The following is a 22503-nucleotide window of genomic DNA, read 5'->3' as shown; positions in this document are numbered from 1 at the left end:
TGAATGCCAGGAAATATCTGAGAATTCCTGTTCAGCTTGTTAATAATGCAGAAACAATTCAATTTAATTTTGAGAACGAACAGACCGACAAATTGTTTGCCCAATAAGTCGCAGTGGGACGAGGAGGCTGGAGAGTGGAGCCTTCTTGTTGTATTTATCTATGGGAGTGGCTGCCCCACCAGGGAATGGTCAGCAGGGAGTAGTATGTAGATGTAGATGTAGAGTCCACTCCAAGGATAATCACATATGAGTATGGACTGCGGGCTGGCATATCCTGCGAAGCCAATCGAAATGAAGCAACCAACTTTATTTGGCCGCAAGTTAATGGCCATAAACTTAATAACTGGTAGACCAGCGCCAGTCCTCGCTCTGTCTCTCTCTCTGGGAGGACATAGACACGGCCGGAAGTTGTCAAGTGGGTGCCAGAGTGAAGTTCCATGAAAGTTGTTGCTCAAAGTGGGTCTGGGTCTGGGTCTGCTCTGTCGGTCAATGAAATACTTTGCCAAAGTAGTTCCAAGCACCAAAGTTTGTTTCATCCTCCAGCTACACATCCTCTCCTGCTCCTGCGTCTTCCATTATTTTTTTCTCTTAGGTTTTTCTTCCTTTTTGTTATGGGAATTCAAGGGCGGCCATGCATTGGCTTGTGCCATAATAATATTCGCAAAATATGCGCACATATAACTTGCAAGGCACTCTTTGGGGAATCCTGTAGTCGGAAATGACTGATAATCGGTGCTAATTTTCTCTGTATATCTGGGAGAGCACAACTCAGACTGCAGTCTGGCAGGAAGTTCAGAAGGCAGCTACAGCAGCCGCTTAATCAATTTCAAGTGCAGCCCGAGCAGCAGCAGAATCATCGTCAACATCATGAACATCATCATCATTATCTTTATCATTGTCGGGCACCTGGCCCAGACTCTTCGGTTGAGCTCGAGTGGGCGAGCGTCGAGCGCCGAGCAGTTGATTGACAGCTGTCAATTTGCGTTGCCTGTGAAGTGTGTGCCATGAACAATTTTCAACTCAATTTTCCCACTTTTCTATTCCTATCTTCTCTGCTTTTTTTGTTGCTGCTGGCTTTTCCGTCCAGCTTCTGTTTCTAAGCTGTAGCAGCTGCACATGGACATGGACTGAGGCGGGAGTGGGAGCCCGAGCGGTGCACATGGACGAGTGCTGTGGGCCATGTCGGGGTCCACACAGAATCAGAATCAGAATCAGAAACAGAAACAGAGGCAGTCACCACTTACCATCCCGCACAATGTGTTGTCCAACACTGGCACTTCGATAGAGCCCATAATTCGATGCTTAACTGCCTGTCTGTCAACTCCGCAAAGAGCTGCTCAGTCCAATGCAATTGTTTATGAACTTTATGAAAGCTGCCTGCAGCCCTCAGCCTTTGATATTTTTTTTCTTAGCAATAGGAGCGAGCATATTCCACTTTAAACTTAACATTTAAGCCAGAAAGAGTCTCGGAAGAGCTGCCAACTCTTGTGTAAAGTTTACGCTTTTTGGATATATATTTGCACAGCCGTTTCTTGATTTCATTTATTAATTGCAGCAACTAATAGAATTTAGCTTTGACACTGAAGCTCCAACATGGAAGCTTCACATGTAAATGAAACAGAATGAAACCGAGGGGAGCTGATAACTTGCTGACTTGCATTTAAATATGCTTACAGCCAAAGCTAAACGATACAATCAAATCGTTGATGATACCAAATCCATCAGCTCCATTAATCTGCATTATCTTTAAGAACTCATTTGGCTCTCTGGCTCTCTGGCTTCCTCTGCCTCTGCCCCAGCCGCGAGAGGTGCCAGCTCGATTGCTAAAGAAATTGTTTCTTGCCTTGTTGTCCTTCAGTTCCACTTTGTTCCACCGCAAAATGAAACAATTTAGTTAAATGCTCAACATTTTACGCTTGCTTTTGCCTCGGTGCGGTGCTGTGCGGTGCGGTGCGGTTGCGGTTCTGGCTCTGCTCTTAGCAATAAAATGCAATTCGTTATAATAAAAAAGAGCGTAGCAGAAACAGAAACAGAAACAGATGAAGCCAGAACAGTTTTTGGCCAGTTTGCACCTGCCGGACAGACAGACTCCTCTGCGTGCTCTAGTCACGCCTTGCGGCCCCTTGCTTGGGGCTCTCCTGATGTCTCCAGTCGTCGTCGTCGTCGTCCTTGTACTCTTAAGTGACTTTTCATGTTGTGAATGGTGAGCTGGAACTGCTGCTGCTGTGTGGTGGGGTGTTGGTCGTTGTGCTGGGCTGCTATTTAGTTAATTTTAGAGCGCCTGTCTCCAGCCCCCGCTGAAATATTACTTGGGCTTTTGGCCAACAGTTTCCTTTTGATGTAATTGCCGTGCCACAACCGTTCGGCTGGGCATGGCAGAGGGCGGTTGCTGGGGCAGCTGTGGGTGCGGCTATTCATTGATTAACTGCCAAGGCTCACTGGAGACGACGCAGGAAGACAGACAGACAGACAGGCGGATGGGCGGATGGGCGGATGGGCGGATGGGCTCACAGGCTCAACGCTGACTGGACGGCTCTTGGGGCTATTTTCATTTAACATTTTCATTTTCATCTTTATTTTCATTTTTCGTTTACGTTTTCTTAATTTTTCTTCTTTGCCCAGAAATTTGTCTTCTTGCTGTTGTTGCTGTTGTTGTTGTTGTCATCTTGGGTTTCGTTTTGGCATTCAAAGTTGGAATACCTGAAAATGCTTGGTAAATTAGATCAAAGGACCAGAAAGTACGTGCCGGCATTTACCCACCCCACCCGACCCCAGACGCAGGTCCTTCGTGGCTGCTGCTGCTGCCACCCTCCCTCTCTCTCTCGCTCTCTCTCTCTCTTTCTTTCTGTGTGTGTGTCACAGGAAAGTACTTGGAAAGTCGGATTAAGTAATTTGCGCGTGCCACTTTCAATTTCTCTGTGTGTGTGTGTGTGTGTGTGTGTGTGTGCACCCAGCACCGCTTAAGTTGAGGGCAGCAACGAGCGAAAGTTGGCCAAGCATTTTTTGCTTTTGTGTCGCGTTGCCCCTTTGCTTTCCTTTTGGCGTTTCCTTTGCCTTCTTTCATTCTGAAGTGGCTTGAACGCAGCGAAAGGTTGTTGGCTGGCGGCTGAGAAGCCAGACCAAAGCATTTGAATAAATATATAATTAAAGTTCCATTTTTCCACGCACACACGAGATCGAACATCGAACACACACACACATACAATGAGCATCATTTCCGTAGCTGAAGTCGTTGAGGTTCCGGCGGCGTTTGATCAAAAGTTGTAGCATACTTTTCAGCGGACAACGCCGCGCACGGCCATTATGCAAATGCGAGCGAAAAGGTGCTGGCAAAACACTTAAGCCGTTTTGCCCAACTGGCTCAAAGCACACACACACACACAGCCCAAGTAGAAGACACAGATAGAAGGAGAGGAGAGGGAACTAGAGAGAGAGGGAGAGAGCGAGAAAGCAAAGTGTGTGCCAGTGCCTGGCATTGTTGGCGAGCGAAGGAAATCTAATTTCCTTGCGTTGCCACGATGTTGACAATGAAGAAGTCTCCTTTGTCCTGTCCCTGTCCCATATCCGCAACCATCCACAGAGCCCACAACTTTTTTCGTCCGCTTCTGCTCGGTCTAGGCATGCATAATTCAAATGGACAGCAAAGCAAAACAGCGCAGAGCAGAGTACAGGCCAGACCCATGCCTGATGATGGGCCATGCATATTTGATTACTTATCCCCCCCATGGCCCCAGCCCAAGACCCAAAACTGAAGAGCAGCTTCAGATCGAGCCTCAAAGTTGTCTCATTGGGAGCACATTTTGCGCTGCACTTGCTTGATTTATGGTGTGGTTGGTTCACTTCATTCCAATTGCAACTCTTTTGAGTCATTTTGTGCGAGAGTGTGGCAGAGCATTATTTGGTGCACATTTAATTGGCTCAAATTAAAGATAAAACAATTCAAAATGCAACACAATTATCCAACAATTTAGAAGGGAAAGGTGGGATAATTATAGTAGTGTGGGGCCTGCGACTTGTTTTGCTTTACGCTGCCGCTCTCCCCCATGACAATCGAACGCGCATTTGGAATGTGTGGCAGAGACTGACGTGGACGCTTTTGGCTCTTCATGGTCTGTGCTCCACGCAGTTCGTCGAGCGCTTTCGTGTTGGTTCTCTGCTGCTTGATTATCATCTTGACATTGGCCTCGATCAATGCCCGCAGTCGCTTCAGATATTTGAGCCAGGCTTTTGGCAGCCGGATGCTTATTTTTCGCTGCAACGCAGTCGAACTGATGTACTTGCACAGTGGCTGCTCCACTTCGGTGTAGACATCGTTCTCTTCTACGTAGCAACGATCCGCCAGTGTGGCATTGGCCAGGCACTGGCACTCGACGCAGTTGTAGGCACCGCCAGTTAAAAGTATTAGAAAGTGCGCAAAAATGCAAGCGAACTGGGGGGAGAGTATTTAGGGCCACGGTCCCAAGAGATGTTTGCACAGCCATTAGATCTTGGCACTTACCATCACGCGCAAGAGCCTCATTTTTCGGTTTTATTTCAATTATTTTTGGTCGCAAATCAAGACGCGTTGTCGTCAGTCGGAATGTTAGACTTTGCAGTGACAATTGAGACATTTGTGGCATTGGCTACTTGGATTGCTTCCTGCCCAAAAATCTAGCCAATTTGAGTGTTGAGCAGCGCTGCCAACTCCTTGCCTTTAAATCAATTTGTGAGCTCAACAAAATCGAATGAAATATTTGCCACAACAACTGAAAGTTAATGAGTTCCAGCCGATTAAGCCTGGATACATTTTCGGGCAAGTGATTCAGCATTCAAGTTGAATCAATAATTTCTGGGGGTGGGGGCAGGCGGATATGAAAATCATTTTGTTGAATTTTTGATAAGGGTTTCGGTCGGGTCGGGCGGGCCCTTCAAAGTCTCCGTGAAGTCTCCACTTGGAGTGCCGTGAGCTTCCTGCAGCATGAGCAACAGTTTCCAAGTGCGGCACAAGGACATGGTTTGAGTACACACTTGGTCCAGGGGGGAGGGAGGAGCGAGTGACGGTCCAGTCAAGTGCTGGCAAAGTGCAAAGCCAACAGCAAAGAGCGATGTCAAAAATAGTGCTCAAAGCAGCTTCTGGGCTCGGGGTTGGGTAGACGGCAAAAGGGGTGAGACATCCACCTAAAAACCCGGAACGAACCGCATCGTTTGCTCGTTTATTTGCCAACAAGTCTAAAATGAAATTAATTATAGTTACGCACAGTTTCCATGACCCACAAGGGCTGCCTGCCTGTATCTATCTCTCTCCCTCCCCCGAGTCCCGCATGTTCTCTCTCTTTTTTTCGGGGGAGCTTTTGATAAATGGCAAGTCAACTATCGCCCAGCATCAAGAACAGCAGCGGGAACAAATAACAGGCGACCCAGACCTCGAAACTGGCCCCGAAAAGAGTAAGCAAATGAGGCAGCAGCAGGAGGAGGAGCAGCAACAAGCTGTTGATTACTACACTGAGAGAAAGTCTTCGAGCCAGAGGGCGACTGGTAGTTGCAGGTTGCATGTGGACATCAAAGAGCATTCTTGGACACCAATTCAATTTATTCAATTTCAAGTGTAATTTGGGGCTGCCCGCTCTTGCGGAGTGGCCTGTAAATGGCCCCGGATGTTCGCTGTCTCTGCGCCCTGTCCGACCCTGAACTTTTTAATTAATGCCTGCAAGTGCGTGAACATTGAGCATTGGCAGGGCTCCGCGGCACACTCACGAGCCTGCCCGAAAAAGAATGTGCAGAAGCCGCAGAAAGCACAACAAGATGGAGGCGAAGACGCTGGAGAGCGAGGGGAGAGTGCAAAAGGGGACAGGCAGAGGCAGAGGCAGCGCTCGGTGCGGCTTTTGTTTACATTTTATGTAAGAAAAATTTTACGAGCTACGAAATTTGCTCAGCCAGAGACAAGAGCAAACAAAAGCTGAAGAGAATGTGAAAGTCAGAAAGGGAAAGGAAAAGGCAGAGGGGGAGAGGATGAGCTTGAGGGGGGAGAGTTGAAGCGAAAGAGAGGAACTGTGGGCTGGGGAGTGGCGCATAAAATAAATACAAATTGATAGAATGTTCTGGAGAGTCCTCTCTGTGTGTGTGTTTCGGGGATACAAACTCCCCAATGGCAAATGGCACCCCTGACCCTGTCCTGAAATCGCAATTATCGCTTAAGAGGAATTATTTAAGCGGTTAATCTGGCGACTTTGCACTCGTGGATTTCTGTTGATGTTTCATGGCAACTCGTAAATATTTCATTATAGCAGAATAAAGTCAATATTCGTTGGCTGGTTGGCTGGGTTGGGTGGATGGAAACGCCCGAGCCTCAGGCTCAAAATTATTCAATTTGTCTGCACATTTTTCTGTAATTCAAATGGCAAATAAAGCTAAGCAAAAGCCACATTCAATGCTCTACTCAATTGGGAAGATCTCCCCTGATAATAGCGATGTTTAAAGTTGTAAAATGAGTACAAAAATTAGGCATTCGAATCGCTGATTGGGCATTGATGTCCCAAGTCAAATGTGGAGCAGGAATCTCCTGGCAGGCCAAAGCCAAGGCATGTCTGATCCTCAAAGGCCACTCCAACATCCCGCTGCCCCTTGTGGAGTGCAATATTTTTTATGACGCTTGTAAATCTTCAAAACGCGCTTGAAAAATGGCCCAAAGTGGGATGCCATCTAACGGGATTTTAAAGAGCAGTGAATTATATGCAAAGGACAGGCAGGTGCCACGGGGTTGCCAGGGGGTGCCCCGATCCGTCAGGTAAGCAAAAAAGGAAGAGAAAGGAAAGGAGAAAGGAGAAAAGAGAAAGGCAAATCGCATGCCTATGCAACGTTCCATTCTGTTTTATGGTTCATAAACTTTCGCTCCTTTGGTGAGTGCTTTTTGCCCTTTTTTTTATGGGGGGCCAACAACGTTGAATAAAAAACTGATTTGTTTTTTGCCTTCATCGTTTGATGTTGTTTGCCGTGCCCTGCGTGCTGCGTGCCGCTCCCCGTGGCAGCTTCCAGCTGCCAGTTTGCTGGTTGCTGATTTGTGCCATTTGTTGCCACCAAAATGTGGCTGTCTGTCTCTGTCTCTCGGGCTCTTGCTGCCGCCTTCCCTTGCCCCTGCTTGTGTGTGGATAACATATGGCACTCACTTCAATATAATCAACATCATCATCTCGCTGACGAGTTGTTAATGATGAACATAATGATGACAAAGGAGAGAGCGGAACGGCACACACCGAAACCGTATTCCAGGTATTTTGGTATTCCGGCATCCTGGTGCTCCTGCCGCTGCTTCAGCTGATGAGAAACGCTTTGGGCCAACAAAGTTGTTAACATAAAATGGCTCACTGCACAGATACATACGCACATACATGCGCATACATCCACAATTTGTCTCGGCTGAGGGTGTGTGTGTGGGTGTGTGTGCCTCACCTTTAATAGTCCGCATCTGTCATTGCAATCGTTTCCAGGCACAGAGCACAGGGCAAGGGGAGGGGCATAAAGCATGGCAGCATTGGGCATGGGGCATGGGGCATTTTGGCATCCCCCATCAATTTTCCAACCATCAAATCTCGTATTGATCGACGGCACAAAACTCCAAACTTGCACACAAAACGTGAAAATCGGCAAAGGAAAGCACACACACACACACACACACACACACACACACGGAGAGGGAGCAACAACGAAGTGGAAAATGTGAAAATTTCATTAGATTTTGCATTTGAAGAAGGTAAAAATCACAACAAGTTGGAGCGGGAGCTGGAGCTGGAGCTGCTTGTCCCTTCCCTGGATTTTCTCCGACTTTCGCTGGGACCTTCACTTGAACTGGCACGGGGTGGGGTGGGGGATGGGAGATGGGAAATGTTTCTGGAGCTGGGACTTTTTCTGGGTAAACTTTTCATGTTTTCCCCTGGATTTTCTGCTGCCTGAGTTTAGGTTTTCCATGCCGGCTAGCCGCGGGCCATGGATGATTTTGATTTTGATGCTGCTGCCTGCTGTTGTTGATGTTTTTCCCTCCCGTTCTTGTGGGTTACCTTCCGGTGCTCTGCGGCGTATGAGCAATGTAAACAACTCAGCCACACGCCCGACCCGCGCAGAAAGATACAGCTGGAGAGCTGTCTGCCCTTTGCCAACCTGCCAGGAACCTTTGCATGTGGATACATCTGTCCATGGGGGCTGATCCAATTCGCACAAGCAACGCCCGAGCTCAGATCTCAGATCTCGAGAGAGAGAAAGAGAGAGAGAGGGAGAATTAGGCGGTTAATCAATTATCTAATGGTCAAATCGGATGTGTTCAGTGCAATTCGAGCAAATGCATTTGCAGTGATTACCCGCTTCAAGTGGGCGGCACCCAGCACTCGCCTAGCGTGTGGCTCCTCGTAGGTGGTCGCCTGATGCTGAAGTGCTTACAAGAATTGCTCAACTATTAAGCAAAGTAGGGCCCCAAGCAGGGGAGCACAGCAGCAGATACACACAAACACACACACAATTTGTATGGGAAATACATGAGTCAATGTTGGGCTGGGACCGGCAAGGACAGGAGAGTAAAAAAAAAAGGAAAAAGGTTCAACTTGTTGCAACAACTTTTCGCTAGACAAAAACGGACACCCGCACCCCGCACACCTGTGGACATGGCGCACAGGATATGTTTTATGGGCAGCGATAAATGTTATTAACTTTGCTGGGCAAAACTTTCGTAATTGAACGGCCCGGCTGGGCCTTGGCGCTGCTGAATTAGTTGGCTACAAGTCCGCCGAGAATTGTGCCACACCCGGATAAACGTATATAAATAAATACATATACATATGTAGCTATACATATGTCCGTAGGTGTGCGATATACTCTGCCATTGGGTTGTGCATTTAACACAAAGTTTGACTGCCAAATTTGGAAGAAATTGCAGCCCAGTAAGCTGAGCGAAATATGTCTAACTTTTTGCCATTCATTTGTTATCCAGCATCCTTGAGTAGTTTTGTATTTTTGCTCACGAGACACCAACACCGACTAGACTTATGAATTAACTGTTTAAGGGAAGCTTTTAGCGGCAGTTTAGTTCGAAATTTGCACCACGAGAATGGACAACTCCGACTCCGATGTGGAGGAGCAGCAGCAGGAGCAGGAACCGAAGCAGCATGACCCTGAGAAACAGTTGATCATAGACGAAGATGAAGATGAAGAGGCCAGCAGCCTGGTAAGCCTCAGTCTAAAGTGCAGCCACAGTGGCTGGAGGACCTGCTTCGATTTTGGTTTGGATTCACCGCAGCTGTGGCAGCACGGCCTTCGTCCGCCGTCGGGCATGTGGCGTGTGGGCGACATGGGCCGGCTGCAGGAGCACCTGGACGAGAATCTGCTGGGCGTGGACGCCACGTGGATGCTGTTCCGGGCGGCCGTGATGAGCGGTCGCTGCATCAATATGCTGAAAGCTCCTGCGCCTGCTGGGAGAGCTCCCTCTGCGGTGCCGTCCTCCAGGCCGTGGCAGTCTGCGAGCGGCGATGCGGCAAGGTTCAGGTGCGCTACCTCCTCATGTTCGATGGCTCTCAGTCGGAGGTGTTCCATATGTTCCTCGGTACCGGTCACCCAGTGGACCAGCAGCAGCAGCAGCAGCCCCAACATGAGCACCAGAATATTTGGACCATGCTGCTGAGCACGGCGCTCATGGAGGCTCACCCCATTGCTGGGCTGGTGGCGGTGTCTCTGCGCTCCATCTGCAACCAGCAGCGCAACTCAATGGTATCCTGTCAACATGTCGTGTAACTGACTGCCTCGAGGCATACACCGATACACCACACACCGATACATACAAATACGAATATGAATGAGATTAAAGCCACATTTGCTTATTGACATGGATGGCAGGCAACTCTGGCTGCTCTGCCCTCTTGCCTCGGGGATTCCCTGGGCTTTGTCTGTCCGGCGAGGCGTAAATGGGCACTGAAGTGCGTTGAGCATTTTGTGGTTCGTCTCTTACTCCTCCTCCTCCTCTGTGGCACATCGACACAATCGACTGGGTCTCGATGACCTCGTTGCTGGCCCTGGCGCTGGAGCTGGCGCTGATTAACGCTCTCCCAATTCCCTGAATTGCTCGCAGTGTTGGGCAACGCTGGCTGGGGCGGAGGCGGGCTTGTCCTGGAATTTCATCGATTGATGAACCTCTCTAGCAGGACGGGGCTTTATGGCTGCCAGTTAAGGCTAATGAATTTGTGGCTTGGCTACCTCGGTTTTCCTCTGATGAACTTCCCTTACGCCAGTGCTGCATAAAACCTTGCAGTGTTGGGCAGCGTTGGAATGCGGAAATGTGGGTTAACCATGCGGACAGTGGTTTTTCAGCGCTGCAATTAAATTGCATCAAATCATGTCTGCAAATGGATGCTCGATTGATTCTGGTGAAATTTTCCAGATTTTCCAATGAAACTTTTGAGCTGCTTTTCCTTGGGTTGCAACAAAGAAAAAAGCATATTTTTCTAAGCATTGGAAGAGCTCTTGAATGGGTCTAAGTCGGTTACAGTTCCAGTGAAATTTTGGTTAACAAACTGCAGATTTCAGCTGCTTTCTCGTGTATGGCCGCATGGCCTTGAGGCAACATTTGGAGAGCTGCTCCCTGCTCCCCCTCTCGTTAGGGAATTGAGATTGAGGCTGCTCGAGATATGAGCCGAAGAAAGGCTTTCATTTCGTTCATATTTATTATGAATGCGTCTTTAATATGCGCAAGGCAATCGTGTGTACAAATAATGTACAAAACAGGCAGATAAACACGCACCGCCCCCGCCCAGACCCACTGGCTGAGAGCGAGAGCGAGAGAACATTCCGGCAAGTGGTCACGGAAATGGAAGCGAAATAAATCTTGAGCTCGTCTCCCTATTGTGTCCCCGTATCCCTCCCCTCATCATCCACCAATCTACATATATGCAGAGCTGTTCACACTCAATTGGCAGTTACAGTTACCCCGCGCGATGTTCAAGCTGTTTCTGCTGTTTGTCTTTCTCACTCCCCGCGTCCCCCTTGCAACTGTTTATTTTATTTTATTCCGTTTTATTCGCGTACTTTTTGCTGCTGCTGCTGCTGCCTGCCCGCCTGCGTGTGTCTGTCTCTGCTTTTGTTTTGTTTTGCTTTGCCTTCACATTGAAATTCCGTTTCGTGGCAGTGTAAACGGGGTACATGCAAATCGGGACTTATAAGAGTCGAACTGATTGGGCAATTCAGCTCAGAAATATTGCTCCTGGGGCTGAGCATTTTGTCTGCACTTGCTGCACACTGGACTGTTCCCTTCCCTCATCTCGTTACATTTATTATTAATGCGATTCATGGCCCCGTTTATCCACTTGTTGCCATTGTAATTGACTGTCAGCTAATTAATCCCCTCGGTCGTTGAGAGCTTAAAGTTGAAAGTGACTTTGGCAGTCGACTTGGGTGCTTGGGCTCTGGGCTCTGGGTTCTGGCTCTTTTTTCTTTGCCTTTCCCCTTTTTCTTTTTTGTTACGCATTTGCAATTTTATTTATTTATTTTTAGCTGCGAAGATTTATGCAAATTGATTTGCGAGTCTATTAAATTTGCATATTTATCAATTTGCTGTGCGTGGCTCAGTTTCAATTTGGTTTCTTTTATGCGGCTGCGGGTGCGGGTGCGGGTGCGGGTGTGTCTTTGTTGGCTTTTGTTTTGTTTTGTTTGTCTTTGGCAACATATTATAATTATATTCTCAGCTAGAGTCGATTTGCATAGAACTGAGCTTTCAGCATGCTCCGAGCTGATCCATTCCGAAGACCCGAAGACATCCATCCAGCTATGCCCCGACACCGACGTCGACACCGACACCAACGCCGACAACGACACCGCACTGGCTAATTAATAAAGATGCAATCCAATTAGCGGGCAGGGCAACATCAAAGGACACCCGAACCCAGGGACAGAGACAGAGACACGCCGGGCACACGCCTGACGGAGCGATCAAATATTAAATAGGCGCAAAAACTAAACCAACTGCGACAGCACTCACCATAAGGAAATTATCATTATGATAATTAAAATCTATGGCTAATTGTAATGCGGCAGGGACTGGGAGTGGAGCCCGAGGCCCCTTTGGGACACCGATATCTACATATACTGTGGTCGGCCTGGCGCATGTCCATCCATCAGCTGCCATCGCGATGGAGCGGAGGTGACTGCTTGTTAGAGGCAAATAAATCTGCTGCCCATCAGCGGTGTGTTGGGGAAAAATAAAATATTTTCGTTGCGACGTGGCAACCGCAGCCGAAACACCACCAAAACACCACCAGCCACCAGCCATCATCACTGCCACTGGCCACAGTTTAGCTGCTAATGGCATTTGGGGAGGCTGCAGCTGAAGCTAGGATAATTATGAGTCCAAGGGCATAAAACGAAACTAAGAACTTGCAATCCATATAATTTCCCGATAAATATTTATGTGGCAACGAAGCCAGAGCTTAGACCTTCCATCCCCCCACATACATAACAAGAAGAACGAACACTTTATGGGATCAAAAATATTCCTGAATGGCCGCTATGGGGCAAAGAGAATCAAAGAAAATAGTTGAGCCTTGCGTTGCACATGAAAATGGAATTTACCATGGAAATTTCTCACAAAGGAACCGGAGTAGTCAAGTAGATATTTTTTGATGAATTTCTGAGGCTTGGCTCTTCTTACGCACACAAGTATTCAGTTATTTGTGCAGGGCCAAGCTTTCATTTATTTTCTTTTGAGTGCAATTACATGGAAAAATGCGTTTAATAAATATTCCAAACTATAATTGGAAGTTGCCAAAGAAAAGGATTATTTTGCAAGCTATTCTCGGAATTTCTAGCATGGCATATTAGTATAAAGTGGCTTTCATTTCCTTACGCTACTTGCACATATTTATGCGATTCAACAATTTACAGATTTATTAAATTGCTTAAAGAATTTGCTCAGCTCAGCGTCTGGAAAAGGCTCGTGGTCACCCTGGGCACAATTTAGTTGGAACGGTAAAGCGAAAGTTGGGGTGTAACTTTGAGCGACGATCAGCAGCAGGCCGGCCACCTGCAGGTAGCAGATGCGAGCGAGAGAGAGAGAGAGCGATTGAAAGAGAGCGCTGGAGCAGGTCGCGGCTGCTGCTTTGCTGTGCTTTTAAGCCAGAGAGCGCGAGGGAGGTGCATGAACGAAGAAGGCGGGATAGAGAGACGAAAGAACGGCCGCTGACGCGCGTAAGCAAGTGCCAACTATGCACAGTGGCTACATTTCACATCTCTCTGCCCATGTGGCACATTTAACATTTAATTAAGTAAGTTTGTTATGTACATATCCTCAGATTTATTCATTCGGGTTTGATTGATCTGATTCACTCGCAACTAAGCAGAAAGTTTTTACACAGGTATGCATATATGTACATACATATGTATGTTTACATATGTACATATGTATGTACCATGTACATCTTCAATCAACTTCTTTTGTAGCTGATGAATATTTAATGACACATTTCCCACGGTGCCTGCTGCTACTCGTGTACATATGTACCTACTGGCGCTACCTCGTCCTCTGTCTTGTGGCAGTCGCGTAATAGTTTTTGTGCCAAGTTTGCCAGTTCTCTGTGTGCCATCTGTCCCGGGATACATTATCATGGATTAATGCGACGCTCGGAAAAAAGGGGGAAATGCAAAATTTAGAGGGATCATGTTGGAGCTGCGCTACTTTGTTACGTCTCGCACTTTCGCTGATTTTGCGCTTCGCTGTCGGGTGCGTGAATGTGTGTATCAGTGTGCCTGTGTGTGTTTCTGTCACTGGGTGTGTGTGTGTGTGTGCTTCCTCTGCGTGTACAATGAATGCAATTTGAGCGCTCGTAAAGCAGGAAGCACCATGCCCAGCATTCAGCAGCAACAGCGCTTTTTTAATGTCCGTCCACGCTAAGGGCAACATTTTCTTTTACGAGCAGTTCTCTGTTTTCCATTCCATTCCATTCCATCTCCCATCTCCCTACCTCTCTACCGCCCTACCCATCTAGCGGTGGGCTTATCTGCATCTGCACAGCAACCAAAGGAAGTGGAGGGGAAACTACAAGTTTTCCACCATCAGAGCAGGCCCGAACCAGACCAGACCAGACCAACATCTCGGCAACAGCACCATTAAAATGCATTCATATGCGATCCGCATGGGTTCTCCATTGTTTGACAGCTGTCAACTGACAAATCTTCTTCTCTCTCACTCGCACTCTAACTCTCTTTTTTGTCTCTCTGCCGCTGATGCTGCTGCTCTTCAGGGACTCAGTGAAATGGCCAGTGGGGCACGCACTTGGCTGCCACTTCACCGAGAATCGCCATTGAAATCGTCGCGTCGCTCCTGGCTCCTGGCTCCTGACTCTCTCTCTCTCTCTCTGTCCACTTGAACGTGTTCGCGGTGGGTGGCTGTGCCAGCAGTGCGGAGCAAGGATTACCCCCCGCTAGTGCCATTGGACAGGGAACTATGGGAGACCCTCCCGCTGAGCAATCCATTTAAAGCGAGGAAAACGAAAAGTGGTTGAAAACGTCTGTGCTTTTTGCCCCACGAAGTTGAGTGGAAATCAGGGATCGATATGCTAGAGTTTCAGCTTAAATTTAGTTAAGGATTAAAACCAATATTCAATTAAGTAATTCCATGCAGGCGAGGGCAGGGGCATGGTGTGAGAATGGGATGGAAAGCGTACAAAATTGATTACTTAATGGATTGCTTTAATATCGAATAACATTAACGAGTCAGGTGTGGGAGGTGTGGGAGGTGTGGAGGTGTGGGAGTGCGGAGTGCTGCCGGAACCAGTCAATTAAGACCACTTAATCCTTGAAAAAGTGCAGCAGAAAAGAGGGAAAACTGGGCAGTGCTCTAGCCCAGCAGAGATGCCAACCCGTTCGATATGCTCTTCCTCTGGTGGCATTTGCCATCCCAAATGTAGCAGCAGCATTAGGTTAAGCTCTCGTTAGGGGTATGCCACTACGGTATTTCCTACTCTCGTTGCCAACTGGAAAGCAGTTGGATATGATGGCATTCTCCTTTTCAAAAGCAGTTATCGACTGGACATGCCTTTCGAGGCACTGGCATCCTGGCAAAAGCGCTTCGATGTGGCACGCTCAGAGGCATTTTGGATGCCACAACCAAGCTGCGACCAGGATGGCGCTCCTTTGTCGGACGCTGGCCAATTAAAGGCAGTTTCCTGTCCTGCTTAAAGGGTCCCCTTTAAGCAGCAGCAGCGTCGTCGCCATGGCAGGAAAAAGCCGAGTAAACAACAACAATTATAAAGAGCGCAACGGGCAATGGAAGCTCGGATAGGGAGAGAGAAAGAGAGAGAGAGAGAGAGAGAGGGGGAGGAGAAAATAACAAACAAACAGGAAGCGGCGAAATGAACAAATCAGTCGAAACGGAAGGAAATGCTTAAACGATATGAAAATCCCGTTTTGCTGACAAGCTGTGGAAATATTAAATATTATTGCCGCTGCCGCCAGTAGCTGCGGCTTCTCCCACACACTCTTCACACTTCCACTCTCTTCCTGGCCAAAGGATCTGCCCGAGACGGTTATGTCCCCAATGGGCACAAAGCAAAAGTGTTGTCTCCTGACAATCGAATGGAACGACGATACATAAAACACACAGCGAACTATTCCTGGTTGAATATTCCATGCCCTGAAAGAGTATTGAAATGTGCTGAAAGAACTCGTCCGAGAGTGCACCAAACAATTTCAGGGCAAAAATGTTGGAAACATTAAAAATCACATTCAAAATATTCAGCTACAATTTGTCAGGTTTTTAGGTGCATTTTGCCTCAGTCAAGACATTAATTAAAATGCTTTAACAATAATTTCAAAGCGGCAAAGCGCATTCCAGTCTCGCAACGAGATTCGAAATGATTCGACTTGGAGCGAGTAATGAGTCTCGGAATGATTTGACTGGGCAGAGCATTGGCCATTCGTTGCTCCGTTTAATGTTGTTAGCAACAGTTTTTATTTTGTATTTTTAGTATGGCAGCTGGTCGTGTTGGGCGCCAACGATGGGTTAACGATGCCCCGCCCACCGTCCGCGTCCGTGACGATGTCCTTGCCTTCGTCTCTGGCGCGTATTGTTTATGCTTCGGTTGCTGTTGTTGTTTCTCCTTCTGTTTCTGCTTCTGCTTCTGCCTCTTTTCTTTTCTTTCCTGTATTTCTGGTTCAGTTTTTAATAACGTGCGTCTCCAGCAGTCAGCAGTTGGCAGTCAGCGGACTCATCAAATTTTATGTTCGCACTCAAACACTCACGTGCCCCAACAGAGCGGTGTCCTGTTCTGTTGGAGCAATTAACAGTGGCCCAACAGTGGGTTTTATGTGCTAGTATTTTTGGCAGAAAGCAATTCGAGTGCCACCTTTTGTTTTTATGGTTATATGATTTATATTGCTGTGCGAATGTCTGTTTAATTAATTCGCAAAATGTTTACAATTGATGGGCCACAAATGCCTGTCCGTCTGTCTGTCTGTTGGTCTGTCCGTTCGTCTGTCCGTTCGTCTCTCCGTTTGTCCGTTTGTTGTGGCACACAAATGCGTTTATCAATTAGTCGCAAATTAAAGGCTTCCCTGGCCACACACTTGATTGTCGTTTCGTTTCGCTGCTGGAAAACATTTTCACCCCCTGCTTTGGGGTGACCTTTATTTCAACTTAACGCCATTAATGTTAATGTTGGTCTGTTGGGGCACATTTTCCAGCTTATTAACTCGGCCATTTGCACTGCTTTTTCGCTTTCGTTTTCAGTTTCGCTTTCGCTTTGCCTTTCGACTCTGATTCTTTCGCTGTATCGTTTGCTTCTTCTTTTGCTCTGGTTTTCGCTCTCTCTTTCGCTCTCTCTGCTTGGAATTTCTCGCTAACAAAATCCAAACTAAACTTCATTTCAGATTTTTCACATGAAACTTTGCTGCTTCTCGTATTTGCCCTCTCTCTCTCTCTCTCTCTCTTTTGCTTGATGATATCAAATTTTATTTCCACATTCGCTTCCTCTTTAATGTTAATTTCTGTTGGGGAAATTTCCCCCATGAAACTATGTCCGTTTCCCGGCAGCAGTCCCAGTCCCAGCTCCCAGTCCCAGCTCCCTGCCCAGCCCTACAGGCGTCAAGTTGCCAACGATGTTTGCTCTTCCGCCCACTCTACATTTCCCCAACGCCCCGAATCCCCCGCTGCCCCACTTGCCACACCCCCACTGCCTTTTTTGTGCGGTATTACATTTTGTTACTATACATAAATTGAACATTTTGCCGCAATGCCGCACACATTTTGCCTGTTGCTCCAACAGAAACACAGCAACAGAAACGGCAACAGCGCCGAGCTAGGGAAATGCTGGGGGGAGGAGCGGCTGGTGGCGATGGGATGAACAGATGGCAAGCCACTCGACACACAGACAAGGACGATGTAATAAAGTTAGAGGCTGTCAGGGCGGTGTGCCACAAAAGAAATGCGGTTAGCGGGTAGGCAGGAAAACGCAGCCACGAACATGTCATTGTCAAGGACTCACTCTCTCACTCTCTCTCTCGCTTGCTTGGAACTCAAAAATATATGCCGCACAATTCAAAAATATGTATATGCATGGTGGGGAGGGGGTAAACTGAGGGAAGCAATCAATATAGAAGTAGCTGCCTCGTAATGCTCATAAATAAATGAACGCCACTCAAGCAATGCACTCCCCGCCCGAATAAGTAGGCAACGAAAAGTTTAAAGCAAAAACAAGTACATAAATGCATGTACGTATGTATGTACATATGTAAATAGACGAATATGATGAAGATGATGATTACTGCTGTTGCTGTATTGAAAAGGGTGAAGCAATTAGTAGCAGCTCCTCCGCGGCATCAAGTGGGACATCAATTGCGGCACTCTCAGTTGCAAAGAGTGGATTCAGTGGAGAATTCCCACTCTAAGATCAACGCTACTCTCAGCTGTGGCAGAATTTATGTGGCACTTTTCGTGGCAGATCCATGGGGAGACGTCTACTCGAATTGGATTTTGGTGGAATAAAAATAGTTGCAGTAGATTTTCCCTTTACAAAACTCAAAGCTCTTCAGCTTCGTTTTATTTTAGAACAAATTTCCATGCGTAATAGTTCTTCCTTTCTCAATATTCCCATCAGATTACGAACTGCCCGCCCAGAACGTGGGTATGCTTTAACCAATTAGTTGGTTAAGGTTTTTTATTCCGTCATTTTTATTTCAGCAGAATGGGAAAATGCAAAAATGTAAACGAAATCCGTACTTGAAGCGGCTTAAGTGTTTGCCGCATAACTTTCCGCTTATCATCAGTGCCACTGCCACATCCACACCCACTGGCACTGCCACTGCCACACCCACTTCCCGATCCTATTCCGTTTCGTAATTAGTAGACCTCCAGAGATGGGCTAAAGGCGAGTCGTGGGGCGGGGTGTGGCTAGCTAAGGCACACATTTAAATGCCATTTAAGCCACATTGAGGCCGCAGTCCAGGCCTCTGGCTTTGGTCCCTGTCCATCCGCCTGTCCCTCTGCCTCTGCCTGTCCCTGTCCCTGTGCGTAACCATCATCCGGTTGAGGCAATTAATTATGTATAAAAATATTCTTTGGCATACTTTTTGGCGCACGGCAATTAAAAACGACGCAAAATCTGAAAGCTCAACAACTCAAACCCAAAAACCAATACTGCCGCCTGCCTGCCTGCCTGCCTGCCTGCCTGCCTGCCGTATTTGTTTTTACTTGAATAATTTTTCCATTTTTGTTTCCCATTCCCCTTCGTTCTTACCCCCCCTCTCTTCGTCCTGCCTTTGCAGATTTCTAATTACGACAGCCTCTTGGCCGGGGCTTTTGTGGGCTTTCGCCAGAAGTTGTTTGAGACGCGGCTTAATTATGTCTCCCCATCACCATCATCATCATTCCCGGGGCACCATCATCATCATCTTCATCCCCCAAACAAATGCTGCAAAAATTGTGAAACAAATTGAAATTTGATAGAAATATTTATGTACAACGCTCGCCGCTTTCATGGGGGGTGTGGGGAGGGTCGTTGAAAGCACCCTGCAGGCTCTCACTCAGCTCTGTGTTTGTACAGCGTGTGCCCTAAGCTCGAGCGTAAACAAAAATTTCAAATTGTATACCAAAAATGCTGCGTGTCAGGTGAGCAGAGCTAGAGGTGGAGAGGTATAGAGGTATAGAGCTCTGCCCTAAACCGAAACCCATAGCTACGGTCCGGCATGGACACCCGCCGAGTGTGTGGCAGCTTTAAAAATTCATGGACCCATTCCCCATGTGAAATTTTGTTGGCAAACAATTCAATTAGCTGCCCAGCACTGTGAGTTGCATTTTAATTTCAGACTTAATTACATATTTATTTGTATATACATTTATATATACATATATATATATATTTTCTGTGCAGTTCATTGCGAGATACTGTCGGGGCTGGGGCTGGGCGGGGACAGTCTCCATTAGGATTAGAATTTTGTGCCAGGGCTTAGCTTAAGTAGTTCCACGTTAGTAGTTAACTAAGACGAACTTTTTGCCAATAGACGTGGGGAGAGGTGCCGCAGCCTCCTGGTGGAGTGGGCTGAAGGGGGGTGCAGGGTCTTAAGACCGCATTTCGTGTGCAAATGCTTTTGCGGTGTAAATTAGCAAAAGCAGAACGCAAACAGCGGCGACATCAGCAAAATGAAAGCCGTGCGCACTGCTACTTATCGTCGTTTACCAACACTAAAGTTAAATTCATTTGCCACTCCAACGTTGTGCAACACTGCCAAGCGCAAGCAACTGTACGCGTTGCCCGAAATCACTTCCATTCGCACAAACTTCAGCCAAACAAAGCGAAAGTGATTCTCAAAGTTTGGAATAATTTTAGAGGGTTTTTGTGGTGCAGGGCGAAGGGAGGGGGTCCAAAAAGTTCCATCCGCAAATGTTTACCAATACTAAAGTGGAAATTGAAGTGGTGAGTGGTGGCTTGAAGAGAAAAGTGGTGGTTGGCAAGAGACAGAGAGAGAGAGAGGGAGAGGGAGCGATGTTGAGTGAGTGAATTTTGCGTTGTTTGTTCTCCTTTGGCTTCTCCCTTTGCCAGGTAAAAGATATCCCGAAAAAAACGTTAGTTTTCATTTTGTGTTCTGCTCAGTTGTGGTTAACCCTCGGCAAGTTTGGCCAACATTTTTATCGCTCAACTTACAGCTAAGCACGAGGTTTACCAACACTGTGAGCAGCATATGGCTCGCAGGCGAGATTCATGGAAAACAAAACGAAACAAAACAAAGGGAAAACCCAATGAAATCTTCAACTGCCTGGGATTAGACCCTCGTCTTGTATTTTCTGAATATTCAGTTTGGTTCTATCTCTCTGCCCTCGCTGCCATCTCATCTGCCATTCCCTGATTTTTTTGTTGTTTCTTGTTTTCGTTTTGTCGTTTTTTATTCTGTTTTTTTTTGTGGTTTCTGTTGGCCAAACAGACTTTGAAACTGACGGCAAAACGTAAAACTTTCAACGTCAAATTGTTCAAATACATGTCTCTCGTATGTGTGTGTGTGCGTGTGTGTGTGTAGTAGAGGCATCTCATCTGTGTCTGCGGTCGCCTTGGGCACTTGGGCGAAAGCAGGTGAAAAGAAATGGCAGGCCAGCCAGAAAGTTGGACCCGGCTGAAAGTTTTTCAATTTGTTTATGCATCCCCAGCATAGAGATGAGTGAATTATTGCATTAGAATTATGAGTGTATCCCTCCCACTCCCACCACACCTCCCACTCCACCTCCCATGTACACTTTCATTTCCATCTCCATCTGTGAACGTTGGTCAAATAATGTTTGAAATATTCAGGGGCTCCTGCTGTAAATTTGGATAAATGATTTTCCTTCAAATTTCCATCTTTCTCGTCGCTTTTTTCTGTGCTGCCAAGGAAATTGAGGAAATTGTATAAAACAATATTGATGTTGATGTTGGTGGCGATGGATAAATAATTAATTTATTACCGCCTGGTGGCCACCGAAACAGGAAGGAGCAACAACAAAAATATTACAAATATTATAACTGTAGAGTTGCAAGTGCGAATGTGTGTGGGTGGGTGTGTGCCCGAAGTCGCTTCATTTCGCTTTGAAAAAATTATGAAGTGACAGCCAGGCGATGATATTTCATTTACTTTGTATTGCCTGCCCCAAGGGTATGGGCGGGGAGGGGTGGGACTGCGACTGCGGCTGCGGCTGCTGCGGAAATGAGAAATTCGAAAAGGGAAGCTGCTCTTGTTTCGCCATCGTCATCGGCCACTGACAATGATGGAGGAAGATTGATGCCTTTGGCTCTGGCCCAAATTGAATGCCACACGCACACGCACGCAACCCAGAACCCACGCACACACACACACACACACACACACACGCGTGTATCTGCATTACATGTACCCACTCCTGCCTCAGGGCTGGCCTACCTACTGTCATTTGAGTGGAGCAAATTGTTGCATACTTTTTGGAGCATAGCCTCCTCGGCAACATGATGGATACCCATCCATGCCCAGCACCTGGGCACAGTAATTAAGCGATTCATCCCAAAAACTGTGTGCAAAACGTCCTAATCCCAATCGAAATCTACAGAATGCCGAAGTTGGATGCTGTCTGTCCCATGCCAGAACCATGCCACAATGATGGCCCATCTTCTGCCACAGCCACAGGGCATCTCTTAGTCGCTATGACGCACTCCCACACTTCCCTTCCCTCATCTCCGTTTCTTTGTTTTTGCTGTTGCTGTTGTTAAATGTTCTTTTAATCAGTGCGAATGTTGCCACCAAACTGTGGGGGGACACACAATGTGCGTAACAAGGAAATGCAATTATGGCGCACACACACAACAACAACAACAGCAAAAAAGAAAACAAAGCAAAAAAATAAAATGGAAAGCAATCAATGGCAAGCGCTTGTGGGTAGCCCCTGGATACCCGCCACCACTAACAGCACTTTGGCGCCCAAAATATTAATCACTTCAATGTCGGGAATCAATAATTAAAACGTAGAGCACACACATCACAGGACAGCATCGAAATCGAACCCGAAATGGATGCGGAGGCGGATGCGGAAACGGCAAATAAGGAGGCGAAGGAGCAGCAGTACGGGGAGGAGGTGGAGGTGGAGCAGGAGTATGAGCAGCAGCAGCAGGAGTGGGAGCACAGCAAAAGCTGAGTGAAACCAGAGCAAACATCTGACGCAGTCAAACAGACATATCAAGTATACGCGTCGTGTGCCGTGCAGAGAGAAAGAGAGAGAGAGACAGAGGAGAGACAGACAGACTTGCTGCTGGTGCTGCTGCTGCTGCAGGTGCAAAAAAGTTATTAATGGTTTTTGGGCGGCTTACACGATTTGTGCCGTTATTAAAATTGCACCGCCTTTGTGGGTCGCCCGCCACCGCCCCCGCCCCACTTACACCGCCGCCGCTGCTCTCCGCTGAAAGGATGAGCTCCCCACGTCAGCATATGACGAATGCAAAGGCTGCTGCAAACACAAACACATGTACACACATGTATGCGTGTGTGTGTGCTGAGGCAAACTTAACTTTTCCC

The 22503-nt window shown here is 47.2% G+C and overlaps 1 protein-coding gene across 1 annotated transcript in view; it reads right to left on the bottom strand.

The window, feature by feature from the left end:
* Positions 1–22503, bottom strand: part of LOC117896819 — a 70419-nt gene that overhangs the window by 47116 nt on the left and 800 nt on the right. The window lies entirely within an intron of this gene.

The sequence above is a fragment of the Drosophila subobscura genome, chromosome A, assembly GCF_008121235.1.
Source record: "Drosophila subobscura isolate 14011-0131.10 chromosome A, UCBerk_Dsub_1.0, whole genome shotgun sequence".
NCBI classification, from domain to species: domain Eukaryota; kingdom Metazoa; phylum Arthropoda; class Insecta; order Diptera; family Drosophilidae; genus Drosophila; species Drosophila subobscura.
The sequence above is the reverse complement of the archived record's forward strand: the minus strand, read 5'-3'. Positions and strand labels throughout refer to the sequence as shown.